At 30.5% G+C, this 16,892-nt stretch overlaps 1 protein-coding gene across 5 annotated transcripts in view; it reads right to left on the bottom strand.

Annotated features, from left to right (window-relative positions):
- The window catches only part of sano (CABIT domain-containing protein serrano), a 136,511-nt gene that overhangs the window by 97,291 nt on the left and 22,328 nt on the right, over window positions 1–16,892 (bottom strand). For 4 of the 5 annotated variants that reach the window (XM_075309960.1, XM_075309959.1, XM_075309963.1 and 1 more), the window contains one exon: window positions 5,531–5,800. The exons of the other annotated variant lie outside the window; for it this stretch is intronic. The gene's annotated coding sequence lies outside the window, so the exon portion shown is untranslated. The remainder of the gene's footprint in view (window positions 1–5,530; window positions 5,801–16,892) is intronic. 5 annotated transcript variants of the gene reach the window in all.

The following is a 16,892-nucleotide window of genomic DNA, read 5'->3' as shown; positions in this document are numbered from 1 at the left end:
CCACAATCGAATTACTTGGGTTGCGGTAACATTTGCCGATGGCAAGGTATCTTAAAACTTCCTAACACCGTCTTCTAAATTACAAGGTAGTCCATACGTAGTATATATTAAACTAAAAAAGGCCGATTAAATACGTATATAATTAAGTTTAAAGTTTCTATAGAAATAAAATTTTGACAACATTTTCTATAGAAATAAAATTTGGAAAAAATTTTCTATAGAAATAAAATTTTGACAACATTTTCTATAGAAATAAAATTTTGACAAAATTTTCTATAGAAATAAAATTTTTACAAAATTTTCTATAGAAATAAAATTTTGACCAAATTTTCTATAGAAATAACATTTTGACAAAATTTTCTATAGAAATAACATTTTGACAAAATTTTCTATAGAAATAACATTTTGACAATGTTTTCCATAAAAATAGAATTTTGGTCGATTACTTTTGGCTCGAGTGGTAACCATGAATATGAACCGATATGGACCAATTTTTGTGTGGTTGGGGATCGGCTATATATAACTATAGACCGATATGGACCAATTTTGGCATGGATATTAGCGGCCTTATACTAACACCACGTTGCAAATTTCAACCGGATCGGATGAATTTTGCTCCTCCAAGAGGCTCCGGAGGACAAATCTGGGAATCGATTTATATGGGGGCTATATATAACTATGGACCGATATGGAGCAATTCCTGCATGGTTGTTGGATACCATATACTAACACCACGTACCAAATTTAAACCGGATCTTATGAATTTTGTTCCTCTAAGAGGCCCCGGAAGTCAAATCTGGGGATCGACTTATATGGGGGCTATATATAATTATGGACCGATATGGACCAATTCTTGCATGGTTGTTAGAGACCATATACTAACACCACGTACAAAATTTCAACCGGATCGGATGAATTTTGCTCCTCTAAGTGGCTCCGGAGGTCAAATTTGGGGAACTGTTTATATGGGGGCTATATATAATTATGGGTCGATGTGGACCAATTTTTGCATGGTCATTAGAGAACATATACCAACACCATTTACCAAATTTCAGCCGGATCGGATGAAATTTGCTTCTCTTAGAGGCTCCGCAAGCCAAATCGGGGGATCGGTTTATATGGAGGTTATATATAATTATGGACCGATGTGGACCAATTTTCGCATGATTATTAGAGACTATATACTAACACCATGTACCAAATTTCAGCCGGATCGGATGAAATTTGCTTCTCTTAGAGCGATCGCAAGCCAGATTTGTGGGTCCGTTTATATGGGGGCTATACGTAAAAGTGGACCGATATGGACCAATTTTTGCATGGTTGTTAGATACCATATACTAACACCATGTACCAAATTTCAGAAGGATCGGGTGAAATTTGCTTCTCTTAGAGCAATCGCAAGCCAAATTTGGGGGTCCGCTTATATGGGGGCTATACGTAAAAGTGGACCGATATGGCCCATTTGCAATACCATACGACCTACATCAATAACAACTACTTGTGCCAATTGGAAACATTTTTGTGAATTTTTTTTTCTGTGTAAAATACCTCCAGATTTTAAATTTTGAGCAAATTGCAAAGCTCCTTACGAGCCTAAAATACATCTACACACAAAAAAATTGTTCTTCTGATTCTATCTCGAAACAGTTTTAATTGGACATTTAGAAAGTACTCGATTAAAAAATTAATTGATTTCATTTCAATTAATTTTTAATTGATTCAATTAAAAATTGAGTTGATGTTGACTGCAAAACTCAGTTAATTTTTTCGTTAAAAACGTAAAGATTTTCAATTACTTTCTTAACTGACTTAGTGTTTGTAGTTTGATTAAAAAATTGATTGTTTGAAATACATTTTTAGTTAAAAATTAAAAAAGTCCATCATTTTTTTTAATTGATTTTTTTTAATTGATTTACGGCCATTTTCATGTGGCTCCGTCATAAGCGTAGGAAGGCCTCTGGGGAGGGGGCTTAGACCCCCCAGAAAAAGTTTAGCCCCCCCAGAATTTGAAAACCTATTTACGATTTTCCATTTTCATAAAAATTAAACAAGTATGTACAACCGCACAAAGTTCCGCTAAAGACTATCATGCACAATCGAATAAAGCTGTGGTTGTGATTTAGTTTAATAACTAAAGCTCCTTTATTATTTTGTTTAGTCTGGTTTAGTCAATTTAACTAAAAAAATAGTAATTGGTATTAAAATTATTCTTTCATAAATTAATATCTTAATAATGCTGCAAAAAAGCGTCGCCAAAAAAGAAGTGAAAATGTTCTTTTTGGGTCCGGTGGTGGTGCAAAATTGGCGGAGAAGCGATGAATGTAATATGAATTTGTCATAGGACGGATGTCCATCGTTTCAACAGCCGTTGCAATTGATTTGCATCACTTCTTAAGGTGTGATCCGAATTCAGTGTTTTTAATGTGAATTCAAAAATTGTGTGATATTTTCCCAACTAAATAATTTTTATATTTTTATAATTTTTAATACATTCCAAAGCTTGATTGAAACGTTTTCCCTCAAATATTTTCAAAAAGTATCGATTTTTCTATAATTGATTTATCATTTTTGTGACAAAATTTGAATAATTTGTACCACATTATTTATGCTTATTTGAAAAAAGAAAACAAAAAATTACGCATAAAAATATGAAAAAAAATGAAGTAAAAAAACTTCCTGTGTAGTTAAAATAATTAACTTCTTTGTGGAAGTGCTTTTAAAGTTATGCCTTTATGTTAGAACAACTCCCATTTTTTTGCTGGGAAAAGTGTGGAACTACTTTTAGTTGCTTTATTATAAATTAATTGTCGAGTTATTTTGATGTCTAATTTTTTATTAATTTTTATGAAATAAAACATTAATTGAACCTATAAGTTCAGTCTATAAATTTTTAGCTAGGGGGGCTATAGCCCCTCCTAGGAAGATTGTCTAGCTACGCTAATGGGCTCCGTTAGGCTTTATTTGCCAGTTAAAAGAAAGTAAATTGCAAATATCTTTCCTCCGGTTAACTTTAACTCAAAAATTTTCAGCAGTTAAATTCCTAACTCACATATGGAAAATATAGACATGATGACAGATAGTTCCATAGAACGGTTTAAAAGTTCGTTAGCTAACTTAGCACTAACGGAGATTTATGAAAATGGGGGTTAGTCTTCCGAGTTTGATTAGAAAGTTAATTGTATCAATTAATTTTTGAATTAAACAAATTAAAATTTTCAATCATTGACTTAATTAAACTAATGTTTCTATCTTGATTAAATAGTTAATTCCATCAATTAATTTGTTAATTGAACAACATTTTCAACTTCAATTAACTTTTTAATTGGAAATATTTTGGTGATATTTTTTTCTATGTGTGTTATAAATTTCAAGGAAATCGGAATAAAGTTTTTGCTTCCATACCCTCAAGAAGTGAAATCGGGACATCGGTGGTTTAAACAGACAGATAAACAGATGGAGATAGTTAGATAGTCACGACAATTTCGTATCGTGTGCACGCCTCTCTTAGACATTTAATATATTTTTGATTTTTATGAAAATCGATTCAAATCGATTAAACTAACTTTAGCGACAAAATCGAAGGATCGAAAAGGAATTGAAAGATAAAGTCAAAAAGTGTGAAAAGCACTAAAAACGCACAAAATATCAACCGATCTGGGTGACATATTGTAAGTGACTTTTTTACATGCTAAAATTGGTTTATCGGTCGATAATTATATGTAGCATTTCATCCGATCCAGTTGAAATTTGTATCTCTTATTATCATGCGAAAATTGGCTCATATCCGTCCATAATGATTTGTAAACTCCTCAATATAAACCGATTATGAACTAATGTGGATTATATAGGTACCGTTTTTATCTAATTTAGACTCCATATAGAATAACTTACAATTTAGTAGACAATGTTATGAGGGTTTCAGATACCTCGCCTTCGGCAACTGTTTTTAGTAGAACTTTGTAAGCAATCCATGGCCACACTTTTGGCCATATAAACTGAAAACAAAGCATGCCCGGTTCCAAAGATTTTGTCTTTACTTTAAAAAATTTGGTATTGATTCCGAGCCAAAGAAGCGGAGAATACAAGTAAGGATATTTTGAGGACATAATTCTCTTTTAAATTTGGGGTTTGTGTACTTGCTTCTAGGAAGCAAATTTTAATTTTTCGCTTTTTGAGCTTTTTTCTTCATATGCTATGAAAGTCCTTTAAAAACGAGTTAACGACAAATTTATTTTTAAAAATAAGACTCGAGTTCCAGCAAAAATTATGCTATGCTTCAAGTAAAAGACGTCTTTAAAATAAAGTGTTGAAAAACGTGTCCTATATTTGAACGATTTTTTGCTTTGTAGTCAAGATGCTGAAAGACAACAAATTTAAAGACAATTTCATTGAATTTAAAGAATTTTTCTAAATTATTTAAGTCAAGTTGACCTTAGCCCAAACATTTGTTCCTTCATGTTATGATACCCATTTTTAAGTGAAATCACTTAATTATAAGTACAATACGACTTCATTGAAAAGTTTATCGACTTTTGGACAAAGAAAAAAAACTTTATATTAGAGAAATGCGTCTTCTATGCTAAGCAAAATTTGCATTAGTATTTTAAGGACATGAAATCTTTGACCTCGCGTCAGTATTTTTTTTCAGTGTACATACTTGTTTTCTGCAATTTTACTTTATTTGGTCTTTTAAGAGAATAATTTTATATTTGTTCGGTAAATTCATATCAGACCATTATATGTTTATTATTTGATTTTATTCTCAAAAATTAGAGTACAAATTAGTTCATTTTTTTGTGTAGGTTTCCGGCCTTTGGTAGTTTATAAGTGATTCATGTTTTCAGCAAAATTGCGATTTCTGGACCCTAACAAATAAAATTCTGAACCATCGTATTACTTCAAAGGCGAAATAAATTTCGAATGTGAAATATACCTTGACAAAATATATGCTTTCACGGCGATATTTCCCCCCTTCATGTTTATCATATTATGGTAATTTTTTCAATATTTCAATATTTTTTTAAGATGTTTTCTAATCAAACACAATACCTAGTTGGCATAAGCTTCCATATTTATAAAGTGTCAAATATTTATAAATATTTTGTGTCGTAAAGACCTTTTAAGGTGGGGATTACAAACGTTTCATGTGGTTGTTTCTATGGATCAGCATATTAAAATTTTCAATTTGCCAATAGTGGACAATTCAAAATTAAATAAAGCAAACGCCAACATTGAATATTTTAACTTATATTTTGTCTCTTCCTCTGCAAAAAATAGAAATGTCAATAAAAATCGAAAGTCTTTTCTTTAGGTTTTTTTCATATGGCAAATAAAAGAAAGAAAACGCGAATTAAAATTTCACTTTAAATGAGTTTTTTTTTTTTGCCTCTCTGTGATGTGATATTACTTCATTCTGGTTTTTGTTGTGAAACTCAATGTTATGGTAGGGAAAGATGATTCAGACAAAACAAAAAAAAAAAAGAAAATTTGAAGATAACAAAAATCGTATAAATGTGATTGTAATACTTACAAATGAGATGACAACGAAATTTCGCTTTCATTTTTATTTGGACTGGCGACAAAAGGCAGCGGCGTTGAATGGAAGCGTTTAATGTTGCAGCACGCACAGACTCACAAACATTCACACATTTACACTCGCAGACCTTTTTGTTAAGAAAATGTTAAAATTAACACCTTGGCGTTTGTTTATTTATTTGCTTTTTTTAAATTTTTGTTTGTTATTTTTTTTTTCTTTTTAACATTTGTTGGAATAACGGCGTATTAAATATTTCATAATATTCTGTAATAATAAAAAAAAACAAAAACAAAATAAAATGCTTGAAGGCAAAAATATATGCAACAAATCACATAATATTAACAAAGAACTCAATGCTCTGGGCTTTTCGCCAATTCAAGAGAAATTAAAACTTAAAGTAAAAAAACCAAGTTATTAAGACTTTGTTTAATTAAATAATATTGTTAAGAAATCAATAAAATGTACACACATGGAGTTATACTCCCCACACACAGATGTTTAATTTTTAACATTATTGTCATTGGCCATATATTTTTTTATCGAAATTGAACATCACTTTCTCAAAACAAATGAAAGAAATGGATAATTGCTACAATTGCCATGTTAGTCCCTATCAAGTGTTTGTTTTTATTTTGGGGAATTTATCAAATTTTATTTGGGCATTAAAACTCGCAATCATTGAAAGACTCTTTCGCAAAAGCTTTTTATTTCAACTTTAACTCAACTTTGATTTACGATTATTTCGTTTTTTTTCTTCTAAGCAATTGATTGTCATGAGAATATGTGAGGTACATATGTTTTAGAATCCTCTATAATTGTTGTTATTCATTATATTCTTATTGTTAATATTCTTTCATTCTTTTATCAGTTTGATCTGTCCCCAAATTGTTAAGAATTGTTACGTGTTTGTGTCTTAAATCTTTTGTTTAACTTCATTGCACACCCACACTGTAGTCATTTGAAATGTAAGGGAACACCAAATAAATATGAGAAATTGAAATTAATGTTGCAAAAAAAAAAAGACAAATTGAATGTGTGGAAATAAAAACCGACGATTAAGTTTTTGGCGTTTTCTACATAGAAAAAAAATATCGCCAAAATATTTCCAATTAAAAAGGTGATTGAAGTTGCAATTTTTTTCAATTAATACAATAATTGAAACAATAAACTTTTTAGTCAAGATAGAAACATAAAGTTAATTAAGTAAATGCTTGAAAATTTTAAAATTTTTAACCAAAAAATTAATTGATATTAATTAATCAATCGCGGAGGACTGAGTCAATTAAAACAAGTATATGCGGCCGTAAGTTCGGCCAGGCCGAATCTTATGTACCCTCCACCGTAGATTGCGTGGAAACTTCTACGAAAGACCGTCATCCACAATCGAATTACTTGGGTTGTGGTATCTTAAAACTTCTTAACATCGTTTTCTAAATTGTGAGTTAGTCCATACGTGGTATATATTAGACAAAAAAGTTATGTAAAGGTAAGTCTACAAATAATTACGAATCGATATTGACTTTTTACACGATACGTAGAGAGCCAGAATTGAAATATGGGGGTCGCTTGTGTGGAGGCTATATACAATTACGAACTTGATATGAACCAATTTTTGTGTGATTGGGGATAGATTTATCTGAGGGCTATATATAATTATAGACCGATATGGACCTAGTTAGGCACGGTTGTTAACTGCCATATATTAGCACAATGTACCAAATTTTAACTGACTCGGATGAAATTTGCTCCTCCAAGAGGCTCCAAAACCAAATATCGGGATCGGTTTATACGGGGGCTATATATGATTATGGGCTGATATGGACCACTTTTGGCATGGTTGTTAAATATCATATACTACCACCACGTACCAAATTTCAACCAGATCGGATGAATTTTGCTTCTCCAAAAGTCACAGGAGGTCAAATCTGGGGATCGGTTTATATGGGGGCTACAGATAATTATGGACTAATATGAACCACCTCCTGCATGGTTGTTGGATACCATATACTAACATCACGTACCAAATTTCAACCAGATCGGATGAATTTTGCTTCTCCGAAAGGCACAGGAGGTCAAATCTGGGGATCGGTTTATATGGGGGCTATAGATAATTATGGACTGATATGAACCAACTCCTGCATGGTTGTTGGATACCATATACTAACATCACGTACCAAATTTCAACCAGATCGGATGCATTTTGCTTCTCCAAAAGGCACAGGAGGTCAAATCTGGGGATCGGTTTATTTGGGGGCTATAGATAATTATGGACTGATATGAACCAACTCCTGCATGGTTGTTGGATACCATATACTAACATCACGTACCAAATTTCAACCGAATCAGATGAAGTTTGCTCTTCCAAGGGGCTCCGGAGGTCAAACCAGGGGATCGGTTTATATGGGGCCTATGGACCGATTTCGACCAATTTTTGCATTGGTATTTGAGGCCATACATTAACACCACTTGCAAAATTTAAACTGAATCAGATGAATTTTGGTCTACCAAGAGGCTCACCGGTCAAATCTGGTGATCGGTTTATATGGGGGCTATATATAAATTTGCTGAAACCATGTACCAAATTTCAGCCGGATCGGATGAAATTTGCCTCTCTTAGAGGACCCGCAAGCCAAATTTAGGGTCCGTTTATATGGGGGCTATACGTAAAATTCCATAGTTAATATACCCCCCATCCTATGGTGGAGGGTATAAAAAGTGAGAGACATTTTTTTAATTTTTAACTAAAAATTCATTTCAAACAATAAATTTTTTAATCAAACTAAAAACACTAAGTCAGTCAAGTAAGTAATTGAAAATAGTTAAGTTGTTAATGGAAAAATAATTGAGTTTTGCAATCACCGTTAATTAAATTTTTTAAGTGAATCAATTAAACAATTAATTGAAATTTGTTCATGAAATCAATCAATTAAGTTTTTAACGTCCAACTAAAACTGTAATTGATACTATAATTTTCATGATTGAAGAAATTGCAATTAAAAAATTAAGTGGATCAATTAATTTTTTGATTGAATCAGAAAAAAATTGTTTTGTGTGTAGATAAAGAACAACTGTGTATGTACTACAAAATTTCAAAAACCAGAGTGGAAAAGCTAACGTAAATTTTTAAGATTTGGCACCAAAATGTAATTAAATAAATTTTTGAAGCAAAGGTTAGGTCGCATTATCTTTCATATTAGTCAAATATGTTTTCAGTGTAGTTTTAAAGCGGTATTGGTTCCCGAAAAATGTGTCCTTGGATCCAAGCAAAGTTTCCTTGATTGTATCGGTTTTCGAACAACAAAAAAGATTGTGGACAGATGGACAGCCGTGGATATATGGACTCAGGCGCTATTATGATTTTATCAGTATCTAATGGGAGCACTTGTAGGCACATTTTGAAGCAAATCAAAATTCATATATTCTGACAACATACCTACTTGTTTAGGCATAAAAAAATAAATAAAATTGTGCTTTCCAACATTGTTAATATTATAGGTTATCACTAAATAAATCCAATTCGTCTTGTCAACTATAAAAGTTAATCTAATTTACACGTCTTGTTCGTATAGGAGTCGTGACCAGATCTGACAGTTTTCACTCATGAAGAAATTTGAGCAATGTTCACTAGAGGTGTGGTTTGAACAGATAGTTAGTTCAAGTTAACACTAAGACCATTTGACAGCTACTGTATTAATATACAACTTTATCATTGCTAAAGTTTGCGTTATAAAGCTTTTATTGCTCATATGGAGTCTATGGGAAAACACACATTATAGAATTTTTGTAAACTTCTAATTTATCAGTATTGAATAAGAAATGAAATGAAACCGTATACAATTATCATATGTCTACAATTTAATTTGAATAATTTAATATAAAATCACACACATTAAAAGAAACGAGTTTTAATATAAAAATATATATTAGTAGGTGGCGCTTAGTTCACAGAAATAAAGTTCATTGTAACAGTAATGCTGAATTTAAAATATTTTTATTACAAAAAAAAAAATTGGTTTTAGTTAGTACTTTTCAAAATTTTCCACAACCCAATGCAATATTCTTTAACCCAAGTCGGTCTCAAAAAAATGTTGGGAACAAAACGTGGGTATAAACTTCAATGCCTTCTTTTTGATGTTTGTAAGCATTTTAACAAAATCACTAACTAACTTTAATTCTAACATATCATATAAGAGGCTTACGCTTTGTACCAATGACCTTTGTTAAGCACTTTTTAGCTGAAAAACAAGTGTAGGCAAAATATTAAAGACCCATTAACTAAAATTGTCACAATAACCAGACCAAAGTTTATAAAGACTAAGGCTTAAGTTATAAAAGCTCAATGGCATTTAGTTACTGGCTAACATAAAATGTCACCTTCACATCACATGGGTGTAATAAAAATTTACTGCTGGGATATTATTGAGATTTGAAAATGTTTGCTAATATTATATATTTTATGATATTAAATAATATATTTTATTATAAACATTTATGAATCATCTCTTATGTTTTTTTCCCCCAAAACCTATAGGCCTAATTTTGATGTCTATGACTCACTTTATAGACCATGGTATTTCTTAGCTACATAAAAAGACATCACCTTTGAGTTGATTGAAATACAATGTATTCAGTTTGTGAAATTTGATTAAAAAAAAACAGAATATCATTATATTTATATTTTGTTTCATTAAAATGCTTGAATTTCTATTTGATAAGTTTTTTTTTTTGTCGTTTGCTCTCTTAGTTTCTTCATTTAGAAATCTGAAACCGCTAAGCTAATAAATAGAAATCAATTTGGCAAATGCTAATCAGTGGTCCATTAATTTTTTTTTGTTAATAATCATGAGATGGGATAATTTCTTTTTTATATTCTGTTTATGTTCTACATAAATTCAGCGTATTAGTTAATTTATGATTGACCTAAATATTTGACACTTGCAAATTTCTCTTAGTTTATGCAAAATGAAACATGTGTCTCAAAGCTATGAATTTCTATGATTTTACAATTTAATTTACTGAAAAAAATATATAAATAATACTGAAGTACTAAAGCCATATTGATCTGACTATACTATGTCTTACACTATTATCGATGCTAAAAAAATTAAAAAGGATGAAAGCACTGAAAAAAAGCATGCTCGGTTCAAAAGATTTTGTCTTTACTTTAAAAATTTTGGTATTGATTCCGAGCCAAAGAAGTGGAGAATACAAATAAGGATATTTTTAAGACACAATTCTCTTTTAAATTTGGGTTTTGTTTACTTGCTTCTAGGAAGCAAATTTTAATTTTTTGTTTTTTAAGCTTGTTTTCTTCACATGCTATCAAAGTCCTTTAAAAACGAGTTAAGAACAACTTTATTTTCCAAATTCAGAATCGACATCCAGTAGAAATTATGATATGTTTCAAGTAAAAAACATCTTTAAAATAAAGTGTTGTTTAAAATAAAGTGTTAAAGTGTTGTCCTATTTTTTAATGATTTTTTGTTTTGTAGTCAAGATGCAAAAAGACAACAAATTTAAAGACAATTTCATTAATTTTAAAGAATTTTTCTGAATTATTAAAGTCAAATTGACCTTAGGCCAAAAATGTTTTCTTTCATGTTATGATACCCATGTTTAAGTCAAATCACTTAATTATAAGGACAATACGACTTCATTGAATAGTTTATGGACAAGGAAAAAAAGTTTATATTAGAGAAATGTGTCTTCTATACTAAGCAAAATTTGTATTCCTATTTTAAAGACATGAAATCTTTGACCTCATGACAATATTTTTTTTAGTGAGTATAGCGCAATGTGAAATATTTAATGGATTTATACCACATAATACAAATCGAATGGAAATTAATTTTTTTACATAATTCTCTTACTTGAATCGAAGCATTTTAATATTTTTTTTCGGAATATATATCTCTTGGTCTTACCGATTGAATCTACAGTCAAAAAAAGTTTACATGGATGCAAAGATTTTGACGTTCCCTTAAGGATTCTGATGTTGATTTCGAACCAAAGATGCGGCTTCTTTAAAATAAAGACATGTTTTAGGGACCTATGTGGCTTTAAATCTATGGCCATTATGATACCAATCTTTTCGCGGTATATTAATAAAACTATTCACGTGCAAACAAATGCCAGTTTAAAAATCTAACTTATAACGGATACTTCAAAGTAAAAATATTTTCTTAATTCAACGAAAAAAAATAAACAAGTATATACGGCCGTAAGTTCGGCCAGGCCGAAGCTTATGTACCCTCCACCATTGATTGCGTAGAAACTTCTACTGAAGACTGTCATCCACAATCGAATTACTTGGGTTGCGGTAACACTTGCCGATGGCAAGGTATCTTAAAACTTCCCAACACCGTAATATATACCACATAGTCCATACGTGGTATATATTAAACTAAATAAGGCCAATTAAATACGTATATAATTAAGTTTAAAGATTCTATAGAAATAAAATTTTAACAAAATAAAATTTTGACAACATTTTCTATAGAAGTAAAATTTGGAAAAAATTCTGTAGAAATAAAATTTGGAAAAAATTTTCTATAGAAATAAAATTTTCTATAGATATAAAATTTTCTATAGAAATAAAAGTTTGACAAAATTTTCTATAGAAATAACATTTTGACAAAATTTTCTATAGAAATAACATTTTGACAATGTTTTCTATACAAATAAAATGTTGGTAGATTATTTATGGCTCGAGTGGCAACCATGATTATGAACCCATATGGACCAATTTTTGTGATATATAACTATAGACCGATATGGACCAATTTTGGCATGGTTATTAGCGGCCTTATACTAACACCACACTGAAAAAAAAGCATACTCGGTTCCAAAGATTTTGTCTTTACTTTAAAAAATTTGGTATTGATTCCGAGCCAAAGAAGCGGAGAATACAAGTAAGGATACTTTTAAGACACAATTCTCTTTTAAATTTAGGTTTTGTGTACTTGCTTCTAGGAAGCAAATTTTAATTTTTCGCTTTCTCAGCTTTTTTTCTTCATATGCTATCAAAGTCCTTTAAAAACGAGTTAACGGCAACTTTATTTTCCAAATTAGGACTCGACTTCCAGTAGAAATTATGCTATATTTGAAGTAAAAAACTTCTTTAAAATAAAGTTTTGAAAAACATGTCCTATATTTGAACGATTTTTTGCTTAGTAGTCAAGATGCAAAAAGACAACAAATTTAAAGACAATTTCATTAAATTTAAAGAATTTTTCTGAATTATTAAAGTCAAGTTGACCTTAGCCTATACATTTTTTCTTTCATGTTAAGATACCCATTTTTAAGTCAAATCACTTAATTATAAGGACAATACGACTTCATTGAAAAGTTTATCGACTTTTGGACAAGGAAAATAACTTTATTTTAGAGAAATGCGTCTTCTATGCTAAGCAAAATTTGTATTCGTATTTTAAAGACATGAAATCTTTGACCTCACGACAATATTTTTTTCAGTGCATGTTCCAAATTTCAACCGGATCGGATGAATTTTGCTCCTCCAAGAGGCTCCGGACATCAAATCTGGGGAATGGTTTGTATGGGGGCTATATATAATTATGGACCGATATGGACCAATTCTTGCGTGTTTGTTAGAGACAACGTTCTAACACCATGTTCCAAATTTCAACCGGATCGGATGAATTTTGCTCCTCCAAGAGACTCCGGAGGACAAATCTGGGGATCGATTTATATGGGGGCTATATATAATTATGGACCGATATGGACTAATGCTTGCATGGTTGTTATAGACCATATACTAACACCACGTACCAACTTCAACCGAATCAGATGAATTTTGCTCCTCTAAGAGGCTCTGGAGGTCAAATCTGGGGATCGGTTTATATGGAGGCTATATATAATTATGGACCGATGTGGACCAATTTTTGCATGGTTGTTAGAGACCATATACTAACACCATGTACCAAATTTCAGCCGGATCGGATGAAATGTGGTTTTCTTAGAGGCTCCGCAAACCATATCGGGGGATCGGTTTATATGGGGGCTATATGTAATTATGAACCGATATGGACCAATTTCTGCATGGTTGTTAGAGACCATATAGTAACACCATGTACCAAATTTCAGCCGGATCGGATGAAATTTGCTTCTCTTAGAGCAATTGCAAGCCAAATTTGGGGGTCCATTTATATGGGGGCTATACGTAAAAGTGGACCGATATGGCCCATTTGCAATACCATCCGACCTACATCAATAACAACTACTTGTGCCAAGTTTCAAGTCTATAGCTTGTTTCGTTCGGAAGTTAGCGTGATTTCAACAGACGGACGGACGCACATTGGGGTTTTTGATACCAAAAATGGGAATTAATTGAAAAATGAAATTTAGGAGAACCGAAAAAATTTTTATAGTCGGTAAAAGTACACAAAATTCCACATCACTAGCGCAAAAATTGTGTCTTTGAAAAGTACCGTTGTGTTACTATATATGTTTGAAGTTGGAGTTATTTTACGTTTTCCTTGCGCGCGATATAAATGTAAATTATTGGTGTCTTAAAAATTAGTTTTGAGTGTTTTCTAAAGCGATAATTAAAAAAATAATAATGGAACCTTCATCCTCAGGTTAATAAGCAAAGACAATAAACTTGAGGAAGATAGGAAATTGGCTTGCGTCATACCAAATGTTGCATTTACCATGTTAGTTCCATACATGTTTGTAATTTTGTATTTGTTTTTCGTTTTTATTTTTTAAATGAAAAACTTAATTTACTTAATGAAACAATGTTAAATTTTAAGCAACAACAACAAAATTACATTTTCTCCTCTATTGAAATTTATTTCGTGCACTTAATTTCTTTTTATTTGCATTTTAATGCTATGTCAATACTTGTCGTATACGCGTTTGGTTCGAGTATGAAACTAACACGGTAAATGGTTTGATCTCCTCAGTAGCCAATTTCCCATCTTTCTCAAGTTTATTGTCTTTGTTAATAAGATTATTTTTGTGTTTTTTATTTTTATATTTGACTTGTGTTATTATATGAAATTTAGTTTCGCTCGTAAGTCTTTAAATTAGAGGATTTCGATAAATATGTCGACAAATAGTTGTGAATAAAGCCTAATTAAGTAAAAAAGTTTATTTTTTCTAAAACAATAAACTCTTTTGAAAGCATAGATGAAAAAGTTGTCTGCACTTTTTTGCACATTTTGAAATTAAATGGAAATACATTTTTCAACCCCTGGTACTATATGTCCCCAACTATGCACAAATATTTATTACTTGGAGCAGAAATAATTAACCACGCTTTACTTCCAATTGGACAGTTGTCGGAAGAAGCGCAAGAAGCTAGAAACATAGATTTTAAAAATTTTAGAGAGCATTTGTTGGGAAAATGTTCTATGGAAAAGTCAAATGAAGAGATATTTAAAAGACTGTTAATTAACATACTTCGGATCCAGTTATATCAGAAATGAGAAATTAAAGCAATTCAAATGTTGATATTTGAGTCAAATCTTGATGGTGATCAAAATGCCAGTGTTGATGATAATGATACATATAGTAATTTTACTGACGATGATGATAATAATTGTTAAGAATCAGATCAAAAAGTAGATATTCATTCTCTTTTTTTTTGTTGCAAATTAACTAATGGAAAACAAATAAAATGTGGACTAAAAAATATTTAAAATTTGATTGGTTTTATGTCTTTTAGTGAATTTGGCCGAAAAAAGTTAAAACTATAAACAGGGAAAGCTACTTCGAATTAATTCCCACTTTTGACATCAAAAACCCCACTGTGGGACGGACGGACATGCTCAGATCGACTCAGAATTTCACCACGACCCAGAATATATATACTTTATGGGGTCTTAGAGCAATATTTTGATGTGTTACAAACGGAATGACAAAGTTAATATACCCCCATCCTATGGTGGAGGGTATAAAAAAAATTCAAGCGAAAGATGCTAAATCCCCAAAATAAGTCTTAGCCTATATTTGAAGCGTTTTTATCATAAATATTAAGATTCAGTATTTTAGTTACAGCATAGTATTTTAGAAACACATTAAATAAAAAATGTGTTTCTTTACACTGAAAAAAAACCAGTGAACCCACCGGGAATGAAAATTGTAGTTATTTTTAGAAAAAATATATTAATTTTAGAAAATTTTAACTAAACTGTAATAGAAACGCAGATGTCACGGCGATTTCACAAAACTAAGTAAATAATTTTCGATAAATTCAAGAAAATTTATTAGACATAATTCATTTTTTTTCACTTGTTAAAGAAAATTTCGAGGTTTGAAGGAAAAAATTGGAGTTAAAAATTGCAAAAATGTCTATAGTACCATACGAAGTTCATGATGGGCTTATTACTGGTAAATTGTAAAAATTTTAAGAAATTCTGAACTATTTTGTGGGAGACCCGAATTTACTTAATCTTCATACTTCATTTGTGTATAATTTTTCTTCTATTTTATATTTATTAACTAACGTACGCAAAAAAATTATTAACGTTATGGAAACTTTATTAAAACGTAATAATTCCTTGAACTAAAATAGAATTAAATCAGCTTTAGTGAAATATAGGGTTCAATTTTTTTTTGAGTGTACTTTAAGGAAAATTTACAATATTTGTATCCTAAATTCAATAAAAGAAATATTTGAAGCAATGATTGAAAACTTTATTTGTATTAAAATTTCATTATTTTAAAGAAATTTGGCCTTAATATTTTTTGTATATTATTTGCACATCCTGAAAGTTAGGTTGCCTGATCATATAGTTATAATAATATCATATAATTTTTTTCGGTGTACGGGATTTTTTATTTTTGGTGAAGTTTCAGTCATGTTGGAATATCATCTGCATTACTTCAATAGGAAATGCAGGAAAATCGAATAAAACATATTAAAGCTATGAAATCGCGTAATCGCCGACACATCAAAAGGTCTAACTGTGTATCTTCCATAATCAAACAAAATAAAAATGTTGGTTTGCTACAATAAATGAGAGGCTACCAATAAATAAGTTGGAAAATAACATGGCTTCACAAATCATTGACAATTTCACCGCAACAATCGAATTTCGATCGATGAAGTTGTAACAAGATTTAGCTTTCTCACATTATAATAATCATTCAACGAAATTAACGATAACACGACATGATTTTCAAATTTAAAATAAGTATTTAGATACATCTGATGTTATTTTTGGGCTTTTAAGGTCAGATCAGATATGAGATGAATGTAAACGTCTCGCTGGGTATTTACATCATCTTTAAATATTGAATTTTTATTTATTGAATCTTTAATTATGTAATTTTCGATTGAAATTTATAAAATTTTGCATTTGCTAATAAAACAATTAAAATAAAAAACACG

This window comes from Haematobia irritans, chromosome 5 (assembly GCF_050003625.1).
Source record: "Haematobia irritans isolate KBUSLIRL chromosome 5, ASM5000362v1, whole genome shotgun sequence".
Taxonomy (NCBI): Eukaryota; Metazoa; Arthropoda; class Insecta; order Diptera; family Muscidae; genus Haematobia; species Haematobia irritans.
Note: the sequence above shows the minus strand (reverse complement) of the source record. Positions and strands in the feature narration are given on the sequence as shown.